We start from the raw sequence: 15,348 nt of genomic DNA on the forward strand, positions 1-15,348 counted from the left end.
TCAGGAGGATCAATATGTATAAAGTTCTGATAGGAGCAAATTGTTGTGCCCAGTGGCAGGACAAGTGGTGCTGCATACAAGTTAAAAAACAGGGAATTCCATCAGAACATAAGAAAAAACTTTTCTGCTATGAATGTAATCAAACACTGGAAAAAGTTCCCCAGACAGACTTTGGAAACAACAAATGTAGATGACCCTGCTTGAATAGGAGGTTTAATCTAGATGATCTCAAACTGCCCCTTCCCACCTTAACCATTCTGAGAAATGGAGCTTTATAGCTTTCTGAGAAAAAATCTGCTATGGCACAAACCTGCCATTAGCCAGGACTGTTTTATAATCCGAAAGTCGTGAATTGCCATGTTTGGATCTTTAAAAATGTGTTTTGCCCATTCCCGTTGAATTAATGTCAAATATTATGCTCTGCCAGGGGAATTTTAGGTTGGATATTAGGAAGAAATTTTTTACAGAGAGAGTAATCAGACATTGGAATGGGCTGCCCAGGGAGGTGGTGGATTCTCCATCCCTGGAGGTTTTTAAGATGAGACTGGATGTGGCACTTAGTGCCATGATCTAGTAACCACGGCGGTGTTGGATCAAGGGTTAGACTTGATGATCTTGGATGCCTTTTCCAACCCAGTTGATTCTATGATTCTATGATTTCTAAATATGATTTCCAAATATGATTTCCAAACCTGAATTTTAAAAGAGATCCATAACAAATGATAAAATCAAAAACAAGTTCATAAGTTATTTAAAAGACCAAGTACAAAGATAATTCTTAATATTGAAACAAGAACAAGCTGGATATAGCAAAGCCCTACTATGAAAAAACTCTAAACCTATTTTTAACCCTCTCAAGGCCAAAATTCAATTTTGTTTCCAGTAGACAGACTTCTAAAGTGGACTTTCCTGAGATATCTTCCTGTCTTTGATATAAAATATGGAATTATTTTCTGGGGGGTAGAGTGAAAGAAAGAAAAGTAAGGAGTATATTAAAAGTTTGTTTCATGGTACATTAATTTTCCAGAACTGGAGAGACTGAAAGGTTTGTAGAACATCCAAGTTGTATAGTTGTGGAATTTAATTTTGTTAATAAGATTTGTAGCATTCAGCCTTTATCTATGATGTTTAAAGTATCCTTCCTCATTTTTCTATCTTAGAAAATAAGATCCCTAGAAATAGAAAACAAAATCCTGGTTCTTTTGAGATGAGAGACAAAGTACCCTAAGGGGGTAGGATTTCACCTAGAAGTTACTACATTCAATTTGATTATCTCTTCAGCTAGTACATGAATTGTGCTTAGAAGTGGAAAGCTTTCAGTCCACTTTCACTGTGGGCATAGATCCACTGAAACTCAGGAAGTTATGTGAGGAATCTGCTTAGTATATTCTCCAAGAAGGGAGGAAGAATATTACTATAGAGATTTTAGCAGGCCTATATATCTATATAATTTCTGTAATATTTTAAAATAAGGAAAAATTTCTGTAAGGTCAGTAGGAGATTAGATCACCTGAGTTGGAAGTATATGCTGGCAAAAAACCTTTTGCTTGTCAGCCTTGAGAATATACTGCACTGAAACTGCACTAGAGATATGCAATTGGTAGTGGTGATAGTGGGGTGTTAGTTAATTTTATTTTCCCTATGGATGAAGCTTGTTGTCTTTTAAAAAACCCCACAAATTTACATAAAAATATTTCTGTCATAATACATTAGGTTTAAAATGTAACATCTGCATGCACATATACATGTACACACCTGGTTATTTGGCTCTCATTTAGTATATGCAGAAGTCAAAATGAAATTTAATTCTTTATATTAATCTTTACTGCTTATACATGGTGCTGTGCACTTGCTCAAAAAAGTCACTGAGAAAGGCTTAATCTTGTAAGTTTCACACAACAGAGAAACCCCTTCCCAAAGACCTCTGAGAAACTGTGCAGTAAGGATAGGTAGAGCACTGCTTATCACAGTCTAACTTTTTGGGATATTTGTTAAAGGCATTTTCTTATGAGTATTTTTTCTATCTTAACTAAATAGACTAGGCATTGGTTTTCCCAGCTCTTCCTGAAGCATTAAAGTAACTTTTTGAGATATGCATTCTGAAATGAAGATATTGATTTTGCCTTCATAATAATGAGATGAAAATTTTTCTCATTCATAATGCAGGAAGACAACTTATTTAAACTTACTTAAAGGGTTGTTCTTTCACAATTTCTGATTTTTTTAAGCTGATAAATCTCAGCAACTGGGAAAATTAATATGTGATTAAAAATTATATTTTGTCATTTTGGATATCTTTAAAGACAGTAAGGAAACAGTAGAAAGTATGATCATAGTATGATGTATAATACTGCTTGGATGCTTTTTTCTACTGTTTCTTTTTGTTGTTTCTATGTATTATTACATTTCTGTATTTGATGGGTTCACAGCAAAGGTAAGGATTGTTAATAATCAGAGAAAACATCTGAGGACATGAAACTTATTCCCATCACTGTTTGCAAAGTCAGCACCGCTCTATTACAGTTTTTCCAACTGTAAACTGAAGGCAATCATAAGGACCCTTAGTAACAATATAAAAACTTGAGATGATGAACAGTTTACCGTGCTCTTTAGAAAACTGCTCCAAAGATTTATTACATAACTTTTATTGTGAGCAGTTGTCACTTTATTTGCAGTTTAAATCTGTTTGTTTCCTCTTCCAGGATTGGGACTTATCTCTGCCTCCTACATATCTACTTTTAGGAAATGTCTTCCCGGTATTTGCTTGCTGATCCCAAGGTTACTTTTAAACCTTATCTTTTATAAAATCACTGTCCTAAAATAAAGTGAAAATAAAACATAATCACATTTTTAATTGCAGTAGCAGTTTCCAAAAGCTACATCCTGGCAAAATGTAATAAAATACTTAAATTAATAAAGCACTTTTAAAAAGTCCTTAATACAGAATCATTGAGTATCCATTATGCATACTACACATTGATTTTGTGCTGTCACTTTTATTTAAAGAAAATGTCTACACTATTTTAGCGTGTAATGCTTATATCTTCTGCAAGTCACCTCCCCCCTGAACTAATAAAAAATGTAACATGAAGTGTTTTCCTTCTTTCCCAAGAAATCAGTCATGCAATTAGAATGCAGATGGCCCAAGGTGAGGGTCTTGCAAGCAGATCTGAATTATGTCATCAAGACTCCACAGGCAGAAAACATTAGCAAGAAGATGGCTGGAAGATATTCTAGGCTTTAATAAGAGGGACAAGGTTTACAGGAATTCTACCATATAATTATCCAAAGCAGGAGGTGCCATTGTGCATGTCAGATATGAAAATTATTGTCTCAGAAGAGGCAGAAAGGTTTTACATAGAAAAAACCCAAGAAATAGGTAGATCTAAAAATATCAGGTACATTTCATGTGTTGTCACAGCTGTTTTCTAAAATATACATGAAGCACAGGTATAGAACTGTGCTGGTTTAAAAGTTAACCAGCAGGGGAAATGAACTCAACTCAAAAGAGAGATTATAAGTCAGAATAACAATTTAATAAAATAATACAATAAGTACGATTATACAGACAAACAATTGGTTTTAACCCACAAAACCCAAATGTATAACCCAGCACCCTGGGGCATGAACAAAGTGGTGTTCCTTGGGCCCCCCTGAGTCCAAAGTAAAGGGAGAGGGGAAAAACCTGCTGGTGGGAGAGTTGTTGCAGTCTGGTCAAAAGTGGTGATTGCAGTCCAGTTGAGGGTGTGGTCTCAGTCTGGTTGAGAGCGGTGAGCTGCAGTCTTCCTCTGGATCCCACGAGTGGTAAAAAGGTTCCAAAACTCCAAGTTTATATATTCTCCAGTTCAGGCAGGAATGCCCAGTCCTTCCCTCAGAGCGGGGAATTCCACAAAAGGGCATGAGGACAGGAACTTCTTCCTATCTCGCAGGCCTCTTAATGCCTAATTTATAGCCTGAGGAGTCAGGCTGCTCTGGGCAGAGGGTGTAAATGCTCTATTGATAACAGTTTCTGGGAAATGGCATGGAAGGCTATAGAATACACAGGTTTGAGTTACACCCATCCAGTGATGAATTGGTCCCAGCTGTTCTAACTAGGACAAGAACATTACACAAAAGGGGTAAATCAGAATACTTTGTAAAACAACATAACTCTGCTTAAGCGCACTTTATTTTGGACCTGTGTTTGAAAGTAGAACAATGCTGACCTTAAAGTTAGCAGGACATGGCTAATACTGTTGAATCATTTTTTTACCATATTTGAAGTGAATTGGGTAAGGATTATAGAAGCATTCACACTAGTTCAAAAGGTTTCAAACACTTTTTTTGGCACTTTGTAGGGAAGAAGATAAATAAACCATGCTTAATTTACTCTGTGCCTTTAGTTGAGAGCTAGTTTAAAGTCTAGATGGTTCTTCTCTATTTTTAAAGCATAAAAAGATTTAAAGTGGAATGTCTCATTGGCTCTAAAATATGTTATATAGGGCATTCAGGGAATGATGAAATTCAGAGTCTAAATTGCTGATAATATTATGTAACAACTTCATCATTTATCAATTATTCCTGTTTATAGATAGGTTGTTTTAAAACCCTGGATGTGTGAACAGAGAGGTGAAAGCATAAATATAAAGAAGGGCTCCTATGACTCACATTTAAAAACAAGCACCCTGTAAGTTGGGGGGAAAATAAAGCAAGCATGAGAAATCTAGTCCTAGTTTTTCTAGGATTATGTTGTAATTGGGATAGAAATGAAAAAACTATTATATAGAAATTAAAAACTATTTTTAATTTTGCACTGCAAGTCTCAAAGTACCTTCACTTGCTCCAATTCAACCCTTCTGTATTCGTTCTTGCTTATTTATCTATGCAGTAGCTGCATTGAAAACGTTTGCCAAGGAAAAGGAAACTTTACCAGCTAAACAGATGAGCCATTTTGACGTTTAAGATATTAAAATGATAAAGAATGTTTCTATGCATTATCAAAATCTGTTGACTCTGTAAATAGCTGAAAACTTTGAGAGAATGTGTTTTCTACTGTGATTTCTGCTAAATTGAATTGCACCTTGATAAATCACAGGACTCAAGAGTTGAAACTTCCTATTTTAAAACTCAGAGAGTGAAAATTAGGAAGATTGACAGTTTGTCCCCTCAAATTTTTTATTAACTGCTCTGAGGTAACTGTATAGCATAGCTTTTTTTTTTTTTACCCCCCAATAGTACCTCAAGCACTCCAGCTTTCTGACAGGAAGTGCAAACTCAAGCCCAGACTACACTTTCCTTGTCATTTCTACTGCTTCTTTTATACTTCTTGCTTTCATATGTAAAAAATGATGGGTTATACTGGTGATAAACTTCTACTCTCAGTGTTGTTTAGCATTTCATTTCTTTCTGTTTATTTTTAAATCCCTTTTCTCCCATTCCTTAATTATAAGAATAGTGGAGAGTGAACTATTCATATTAAAGTTCCTTTTTTGCCTTGGGTTCCTCCCCTCGGTCCCATTTTCTATATTGATCGCTAAGGAAACCAGAACTTAACAAAAACCCTGTTTCAGATAATTCTCATCAGGAATAAGATATAATGAAAAGCAGGTAAACAATAAAGGGATCAGACAGAATATTCACTTCTTGTTTCCAGTAAAAGAAGTATGTTGTTTGAACTTCAGAAACCTCTACAGTTAATGAACATCTCACAATTTGCCAGAAATTTATAGGAAGCAGCAATATCCTTTTCCAATATTATACAACTATTCCGTTTAACTAAAAAACTGAATAAATAGGTACTATCTAACGAACATTGGGGTATTTTGATTTCTTGAAGGAATGGAAGAAGACAGATTTCTTTTCTTATCATCTAGTACAGTAAATTCTCTTACTTTTTGCTAGTGTTACTCAATGAGGCTTCAGTGTCAAACTCATTGCATGAACTTTTCATCAGACAAATTATCTTTTTTGAGCTACGAACCTGTGCATTACAAAAAGAGAAAGAAAATGAAAGTCAGAAATTGAAATTGAAAGAAAGTTTAAAAAAGGTGTAAAGACTAACATCACATGACAGATGAAGTTGTAACTCTAAACATGATGTCATTGTCAAAAGACAATGCTGCTTTTGAATTTAGAAACCTTTTTTGAGATAAAGTGAAAAGTTGTGACTGGAGAAAAACTTTATTCTGTTCCTGCATTTACAGTATTTTGTCCTCATAACCAGGAATTCCTATTTAAAAAAAAATCCAAAAAGAAACAACAAATACTATACAACTTCAGCATAGCAGTGTGTGGCTTTTAGACAGACAGTAGAATGAACTGTATTGCTCAGTCTTTTCACTCTCAAACCATAATAGATTTTAGCTGGGAAGTTATAGATTCGCTTTGTGCAGAAATATCTTAAATAAGGAGAAGTTTTGAAAATTCATTAAGGGCTGTAAAGCTCTGGAAGGAAATATAATCTATATTAACAGATAAAACAAGTTGGTGACCATCCTGAGGGCAAAGGTCAGAACCTGGCATGTGTCCTCACAGGTTAGCCCACTCTCAAACAACTCTGAAGCCTTTTCCAGATTTCTCATTTGAATATCCTACACACTATGATAAGTGAAGTCATGGGTCAACATTAGCTTTCAAAAGTATATTTAATTAAATAAGATCACTAAGCCATTGACATTTGTGATAACTAAATAAATTCTTTGATGTATATTATCTGGGTAGTTATTAATCATATTTTGAATCAAATAAATGAGTTCAGAGACAGGATCTTTTGTTTTGAGTTGTTATGTACCACTCCCCTATAAACAGCAGTTCATTAAAGTAGGTCATTAGCATCTTCTATTGCAGTGAGCATGTGCCCATTATGTTACACAAACCATGTACTAGTTGTGTGCTAACACATTACCTAAAACAGGGTTTTTGAGTATACGACTAATTTGCAGAACAGAAAATGAGACTTTTCCTTTCACAAGTTCATCCTTGTAAAATGCTTGTTTGTTTCATTAGGGTATAGGTCCATGGGAAGAAAGACGAAAAAGGAATCCTACAAATGCTTTTTGTAAATTAATCTCTCAGGATTAGGTGTTCATAGAGTAGGATTTGAAGATTTGCTCTTGGTTCAGCTTGCTACACTCTCATCTAAATCAATTCTGCTGCCATCATTAATTTCAAGGGAAACCAAGAGAGACTAATCTCAAGGAGTTTCAAAACTCCAAATCCTGAAGTCAGTATTCGATTTTTATTCAAGTTCCTGCTCATCTGACTTCTTCTACCTTTATAGGCCAAAAGTAGGGCAAGCCCCTTCCTTTGGAGGCAAGAAGAGCTTTTTGCTTGGCTTTTGCTCAAGACCCTGAATTTAACACCTGAAGGCAGGCTGAAGGCAGTTTAATCAACATCAAAACTATCTCGGGGATAAAAGAGTTAGTTTCATTTAACACCTTTATTAAATATTTTTTTAAAAACCTCTCTTCAGGGTATGACTATTGAAGCAACAGATCATGAAACAGAGGTATCTTAACCAAATCAAATTTTTTTTGCCAAAATTCAGTAAGACAGTAATCTACATCCTCCTACATCCCTTACAAAAATCTGCTTTGCTGCTTAGGTCCAAACCTTGAAATACTTGCTTAAAAAAGCCCTATCCTACACTACACAAAATAAATGAATCTTTCTTTAGCCCTCAGCTCTTGTGGGAATTTCCTTTGGTTTGAAACCTGATGTTGTAAGTTTACCTCATATACCAAAGTGCAGTGTGATCTCTGTGCTGCAACTTGCTTCCCTAATAGCTTCAGCAATACCCTCCTGACATTTTTACTCATAGGACATGCAATCTTCTCTTTCACTGGCTGCATACAACAGTCAATGCATGCTTTCCACGAGGGAGAAAACCTTTCTTCTAAACTCCTGTAGTAATTTCCTCTAACATTTCAAGAATTCCTTTGATCCTGTGACATACAATTATTTGCCTTTCCCACAAAATGGTTTCTTACCTGCTGGAGCTCATCCAATGTGCCGTGACTTTCCCAGATGTAAGTGTAAATCTTTCACACTGTTAACATTCCCTCCTGCAGCAACACTTTTCTACCTCAGTATTCCTTTGAATTCCAATTAGGATGTCACCGTTCTGATTTCAGATGTTAAACCAGAAACAATTTATTATATCGTCTCTTTTCAGTCAGATAAATGTGTATCTGTTTTCATATAATTTTGGTTTATCAATAATCCAAACATCCAAATAAATATCAACTATGATTTCTTGGCAGATCTCGTCTAATCTTACCCACAATATGATGATAATTTTGAAGATTCTCAGCCTTTTAATGCTGAGGGAGGACAAATTACTTTAAATACTAATAGTTCAATACACGTATAAAAACATAGAATATTTAAATAAGACAAAGATTTTGCTTTTCATTGGCATTTTACCAGACTTTTAAGTTCACCATGATAGTAAGATGTTATGTGCAGAGACTTATAGAAATAAGCTCTCAGTAAAACTATGGGAAAATTTCTCTTACTTCACTGAAAACATTCTGCAGAGGAAGCATAGGGCAACTTAGGTCTGAAATGTCCATGTTCCATTCTTATGTCTCAGTGCACACTTTGTAAAATACAAATAATGCAGTTTTTGTATCTTTGGAATAAGAAGATCCATTACTGGACACAAATTACTAGCATTTGAAAGTGTTACACACAACTTGATTTTCAACCGTACCTCTGATTTTTTTTCAAGATAAATGAGAAAAAAACAGCCTGAAAGGTAATTCAGAGGTTTGAAGAGAAAGCAACAAATATCATGTATCTTTTCACCACACATAATGTATCTGGAGGAAAGAATAATCAGTTGCTTAAAAAGATATTCTTTCCTTCATCAGTCAGCAAGATTTATTCCACATTTAGCAGATGTTTTCAGGTGTTTCATATAAAGAGAGAACAACTTTTTAATCAATTGAATATCCAGGTATAATCTCTCAAGCCTTAAATGCAACTGAACTGCTTGAGCTGAAGCAGTGTCTGAGGTTAAGTATGTGTGTCAAAATCTCAGGAATTGTGACATTCTCTTTTCTGCCATTTATATTTTGTGTGAATGTGGATGCTTTGCTTTACTTTTCTGTATCTCAGCCCCCCATACTTCCACTCCATGATAAATACAAGAATCTCTGGATGGAAGTATTGAATATCATTATAATGACCTTTCATGTGAGCTTGACAAGTTTTTACCAAGCAGCATTTTGAATACTAAACTCCTAGCTGGATCCAGGTGGAGATGAAGAGGACAGGAAGAATTTTTGTTCCAATGTGGTTTTTTTCCTTTTAAATCTTATCCTTAATTCAACAGTAAAAACAATAAATTTCAACCTTTGTAACTACAAAGAAAGTTAGGATTTTTCTTTTTCCTTTCTGAAACTGGAATATGTCTGTTTCAGGTAAAAAAAAAAAAAAAAGAAAAATGTGTTAACACTTCTAAATTTAATTTCCTTGAAGTGCTACTTCAGCACTTCTTTCTGCAAGACAGATTTTTACCAAATTTTTTCCCATACACTTGGTCAACTAACATGTTCACATTATTCTTGATTTTTAAGCATATCCGAGCCTGTGTGTCCCAGTATTGTTAGATAAAATACAACAGGAAGGAGGGGTTGGGGAGGACACATTTAGAGTGGGATGGGATGAACACAAGGGATAACTGCTCTTGTATAAACTTATATCTATGCAAAGTTTGCTGTTTCTGTTTCAAGCCTGAAGCAAGGTTGGTGCAGTCCTTTGTCCTACACATCAGTTGTTCCAAAAAAAAAGAAGGTAGTTACCTGGCCCTACAAATTTCTTCTCTGTTATAAACAGTGGGCATATGGGAATGAAAATAAAAGTAATGTTAGTGCTCACTGCTACAAGAGAATAGATCCTAAATAAAACTACCCTGAACCTGTGAACATTTAAATCACTTAAACATGTGTGGAGTTTCCTTGATGTCGATGTTATTATTCCTCTGCTGAATTTAAGCACATGCTTAAAGGATTTGCTTGGCTGGGGCCTGTGAGCAGAAGCTGACCCTGCATTTTTTTTTTCGAGTGTGCATAGACTTATGCAAGAAGTGCGTAATGTAAACCAGTGCATCTAGTACAGATTTTCAATGGTAAAAAGAAACGCAGCTGCATCAGCTTTCCATCTTTTGGATATATCTTTCACTTGTCTCCTCTTATGTCTTGAGAATCTTCACCTTTTAAGGGAAATGACTTCTTGCTTGATTGTAATTTCCATAGTCAAAAGTTTAATATGTGTCAATCTTTTGCAAAAACTTATCAAGGCTAAGAGAGATTTAACTTACACACTTTAAGGTATCCTTTTAATTGCTAGTGTTTCTGAAAGATGCAATCATGCTTCTTTGGTACTGTTTAATAAAGTTAAACATATCAATCAGTAGCTTTCTCCTTCAATTTTATAATAGTTTTTGAAACAAAAGCTGCTTGTATCTGGTCTATTGTGGCCAGGGGAAATGGTGAGAGTGTACATTTCTTTCAGAATATATAACCTAAGATCATAAACCGTCTATCTACAAAGTGTAGAAATATTTTATTGGCAACCTTTCTGGGCATAGTCTGGAAATTAAATGTTCCCCACATGAATGGGAGTATAGCTGTTGTGAATCACTAAAACATAAACATACTGATGATATTTGGGTTCATATGCACATGTTATATGGCCCTTGCTATAAACCTAAGTCTGAGCTGCATGGTTGCCAAGCAAGAGACAGTGGCAAAGGGAGTTGAAAAAGGTAACTTTATATTAAGGTGGGGGAAAAGAAGTAAACATTTTTCACATCTCCTTTAATAGAAGAGACAGTAAGCTACATTTTTTTAATTAGCAAGTTCCTCTTTTAACTGCAGGTCTTTTCAGTGTTCTACTTTACAGCTAAACTCCCTGAGACCTGACGTGGGATTTAGTAAGCTTTAGATAACATGATCTCCATCTAATGGGAATTTCTGAAGCCAGTCACTAAGTGTATGAATTATTATAAGAGAAGAAAATCAAATTTAATATCAAAGAACTAACTTTAGAAGTTCAAGCAGCGGACAATATTCATTTTCCATCGACAGAATTGTTTAATAAGAATCTATCAGCAGTACAGGAAACACTAGGTACTCCGACAATAAGTGAATCATGATGGCTTATTTCCTTTTAATTCTATGATCCCAGCTGGAACAAGGTGTGATTGGAGAATGGTTTAATTGTTCATAGACATCTGTCTTTGGATTCAATTGAAAAATAATATCCTGGGCATAAAATGGCCTACAGAATTTTTGACATTTTTATATCTTTCACAATCAAGGCATTGTCAGAAAGTCAGGTAGTGGAGCTCTGAAAAACTTATGGATATATTTAAAGTAGAGGAGAATAAAATCCTGGTAATATATCAATATACACAGCTGGAAAGCAGATGTTCAATTGAGTGCACCCAGTTCTTAGAGAAAGCTATTAAAGCTGTTACTTACTCAAATGAGAAATTTCTATAATTTATTGTTCTTGCATTTTTGATTTCCCCTTTTCCCTTCATTTTAAGCAGACTATAGTGCCTAATTTTTTTATATTGTTGAGGTCAATTACCCTGAAAGTCTGTCTTAGTGCAGTATACTAAACGATTTCTAAAGAATACCCAAGGCTACTGTCAATCAAATTAGCCAGTGACTTATGAGTTGTTTACTGTACTGTGAAATGAAGTGATAAATGTTTGTCAACCAGTAAAATGTGACATTTAGTATTGGATATACCCACTTGAAATAGGTTTTGAATCAGCTTTATTCACTTCTTACCAAACTGGCACATATTTTTGACTAAGTTCTGATTATGAAAGGAGACATATAATATTAAGCTTTATAAGGTATTAGTAAGCAGACAGCTTAAGCCTTGAAAGGCCTTGTATGGTCCAGTAACTGAGGTGGCATGCCACTGAGAAGTCATATTTTCCATCTACCTGATAACCAGTGTCAAAAAGAATGTAATTTTTTTTCTTGAATGTTCTCCTTCCTGTGATTCAAAATAAAAATTTTGAGGGAGAACCTCTGGTTCAAGTAATTCAAAAAAGGGTGATATGGAATGAGGAAAGGATTGGGTATTTTTTTACCCCTTTTAGATGTTAACTAAGTTGGAAATTAAAATCGGAGTGGGATATCATCATTTGATTTAATAACATATTAAGAATAAGCTTCTATTGCATGATTTCCTAGACAATGACTTACTAAAGTACTCCTCTGAGGTTACACTGAAGAGGAACTCTAGCCTTCCTTCCAGAGCTGTGGAAGCTTAATTAGTAGTTTGTGAAAGAAAATCAGAGTACTGTAAGTCCAAACCAAACAAGAGCATTTGTTGCATTTACATTTTCTCCAGAGGGAGATTTCCTCCCACCAAACGTTTTCTTAAAAATAAGATTTACATGTTGCAAAATTCCTGTTCATATGACACAGAAGAGAGCTCACCTCTTGGCCTGCTCCAAATAGCCAAGCACTTCTGTAAAAAATATGCTAGAAATGCAAAGAAGGAAAAACTACAAATAACTTTGGCTTTTTCTCAATATTTAAATTCTTGCTATAGTTCCATACAAAACTTTTCCCAAACGCAATGACAATTTGAAAATTTGTTTCACTGTCCATGATAGATGACCATGTTATATTTTTATCATATTATTGTCTTTTTAGAAATAGATTTTACTATAGATGGAGTCCTTTTTACATGTAATTACTATCTGAGAAACAAAAATAAAGCCACCAAATCCTTAAAAATTTTAAAATTAAGGCAGTATCAAATAAGGTGTGCTGACTTACAGACCCAACCTTAAGGAAATAATCACACATATTTACTAAATATTTAAACTGAAGATTGGAAATCAACCTTATTCTTGCATCTAAATCTCTTGTTATATTATGACTGCTCATTGGATATTTGATCATTGAATTCAAAAAGAGTATTAAGTTAGGCACTATTACATTGAAAGTATTGTAATTTTAGGGGATTTTTCATGAGGAAGCTGAGCTGTGTATTCAAATCTTACCCATCTCTCTTTCAGGAAAAGCATTTTTGTTCCACTTTTTGAAGACTGATTGTTAGGTTGACACAAAGAACACTTTCAAATATCTTCTTTAAAAGTATTAATTCCACTGTTAAAGGGATTAAAATGTGACATGCTAAGAACTTTTTTGTCTTACGCAAAGGAAAACAGATGTAGTAGTAAGAGGTAGATGAGATATCTGGGGAGTTTATTCAAGTTTCATTTTTTGTTGCTCATCCATATTTAATGCCATTTCGTTCTATAGTCTGATATCATTGTTTTAAAATCTGCAAAGATGTGTTTGAAAGGACATAGTGTTTGCTACAACTGTGGTAGAGATCCATTTCAATTTATGTTTTGTTTTTTTCTTAAGTCCTGCGCAGTGCAGATCAGCTTGTTGTAAGTCTCCTTATTCTAAATGCACGTGCACTATTCAAGTTCACAAACATCTTACCTTTATGAAAGTAAACTGAAGTAAGCTTAGAGATGGTCAGGGTTGAAATCATTAAAATATAATTTTCCCTATTGCTTTGTACATGTTTTATTTAATCTTTCAATTCTAGCCTTTAGCATGTAATATGACATCTGCTCCTCATGGGATAATGCCTAAGTGATGAAATATAGTGGGGACTCAGCTGAATCCTTAAGGGGAGACTACTCGGCTCTTAATATGTGGTGATCCTCATCATGGTGTGAGTGAGAGCAGGCAAGTCTTTTGCTACTCCTAAAATAACTGCTAAGCTGACATGGAAATGTAAGAGCAATTATGTTGTCTTTTACAAGATTTTCCTTTCTTTGCATCTAGGGAGAAATCTTGAATGGGCAACAGCAGCCAGCTTCCAGTTTCTTTTCAGACCTGTCCAACAATTCAAAGAAGCCAAACACAGTAGGAGGAATCTGTTTCAATACATTTAGTTTTTCTGAGTGGAAACAATAAGAATAAATAATTATCATCATGTAATATAATGTACTAAAATTATTAATTTACACTAAAAAGTAATTTTTTAGAATCTTTTCTAACTTGCTTTAAGAAAATATTGCTTAACTCTCCTTTTTTTTTTTGAAAGTACACTAAGTACATAGCTGTACATTTTACAGACAGCATTTTTGATCTTTTCCAGGTGAATCTAGGCATGCATGCTTTCTCAGTCCTCTAATAATCTGTGACCTTTCCTTTTCCTCATGCCAAAGCTTAGTTTTTCTAGGCCACTTAACCTGGAAAAATAAAATCCTATACTGGGCTGCCTCTACTGGGCCAAAGCATTATAGCTACAATATAGTTCTGTATTTTTTCAGTCCTGCACCTTGTAAAAGATATGAAAAACATGTTTACATCACTATCTTGACATCATTTCGCAAATGCTGTTTTGAATTTTCTCATTTTCCCTTCAGTCTTGTAAGTCTGAAAATCTCCTCCAACTTGTCCATCATTTGTTTTATTCTGGTCTACTCTTGCTTTTAGGTACAAAATGAGTCTTTCTGCCAAAGGAGTATGCAGCATGTTTTCAGGTGTCTGGCCAAAGAAAGTGCTCATTGATCCAGGCTTAAAAGAACTGGCAATGCAGCATCTCAGAGGTGTGGTTGTCGTGCCAGTAAATGGAAGAATTCTTAAAGCATTTGGTTTCTGTTTTGCACAAGCTTTTCCTAGGGGAAAGGCTTCAGTGTCTTCTTCTTGTAGCAGATTGATATTTTCTGTGTGTAAATTAAAAAGAGATGAGGAAATTGCACAGCAAATAATCACAGAATCAGACAATGCAAACATGTCTGTGCATTGCAAGTGTCTGGAGACTGCACTTAGAGGATTTAATCCCATGGCAAAAGTTTGACCTCATCGATCACATCTTGACCAAGCAGAAAATCAGAGCCCTGGCAAAGAAGTGAAATGGCGTCATATGTAAAATTTAATTTAAAAAAACAAAAAAAAAGTGAGTCTGAGAAAGCGGGGTCTGGCAGCACTCCTGGCTTTCCCCTTCTGGGAAAAAAGGTCAACATGCAGTCAGCACATACAGCTCCACGCAGCACACAGAAGTCCTTGGTCAATCATTTTAGAGAAAGTCACTGAAATCAATAGTTAAAGTCCTGTTGCTTTCAGTAGGGCAGGATTCTACCTAGCAAGGCTGAAACTAGAGAACACAAGTGACTCCCTGCAGCAAGAGTATGTGAGCTAGTAAGGCTGACAACAGAAGCAGCAGAGTAACATTCCCATTGCAAAGGAGACAACAGAGCATCCATTTTTCCAGTTTCATGACCATTCACATATGGCTGAACTGTATGGCTGTGCTCTGTATTTTGATGTATGCTGACACACTCTAAAAATATGCATAAGTTAA

Source organism: Neopelma chrysocephalum, unplaced genomic scaffold (assembly GCF_003984885.1).
Source record: "Neopelma chrysocephalum unplaced genomic scaffold, ASM398488v2 Primary Assembly neopelma1_23b, whole genome shotgun sequence".
NCBI lineage: Eukaryota > Metazoa > Chordata > Aves > Passeriformes > Pipridae > Neopelma > Neopelma chrysocephalum.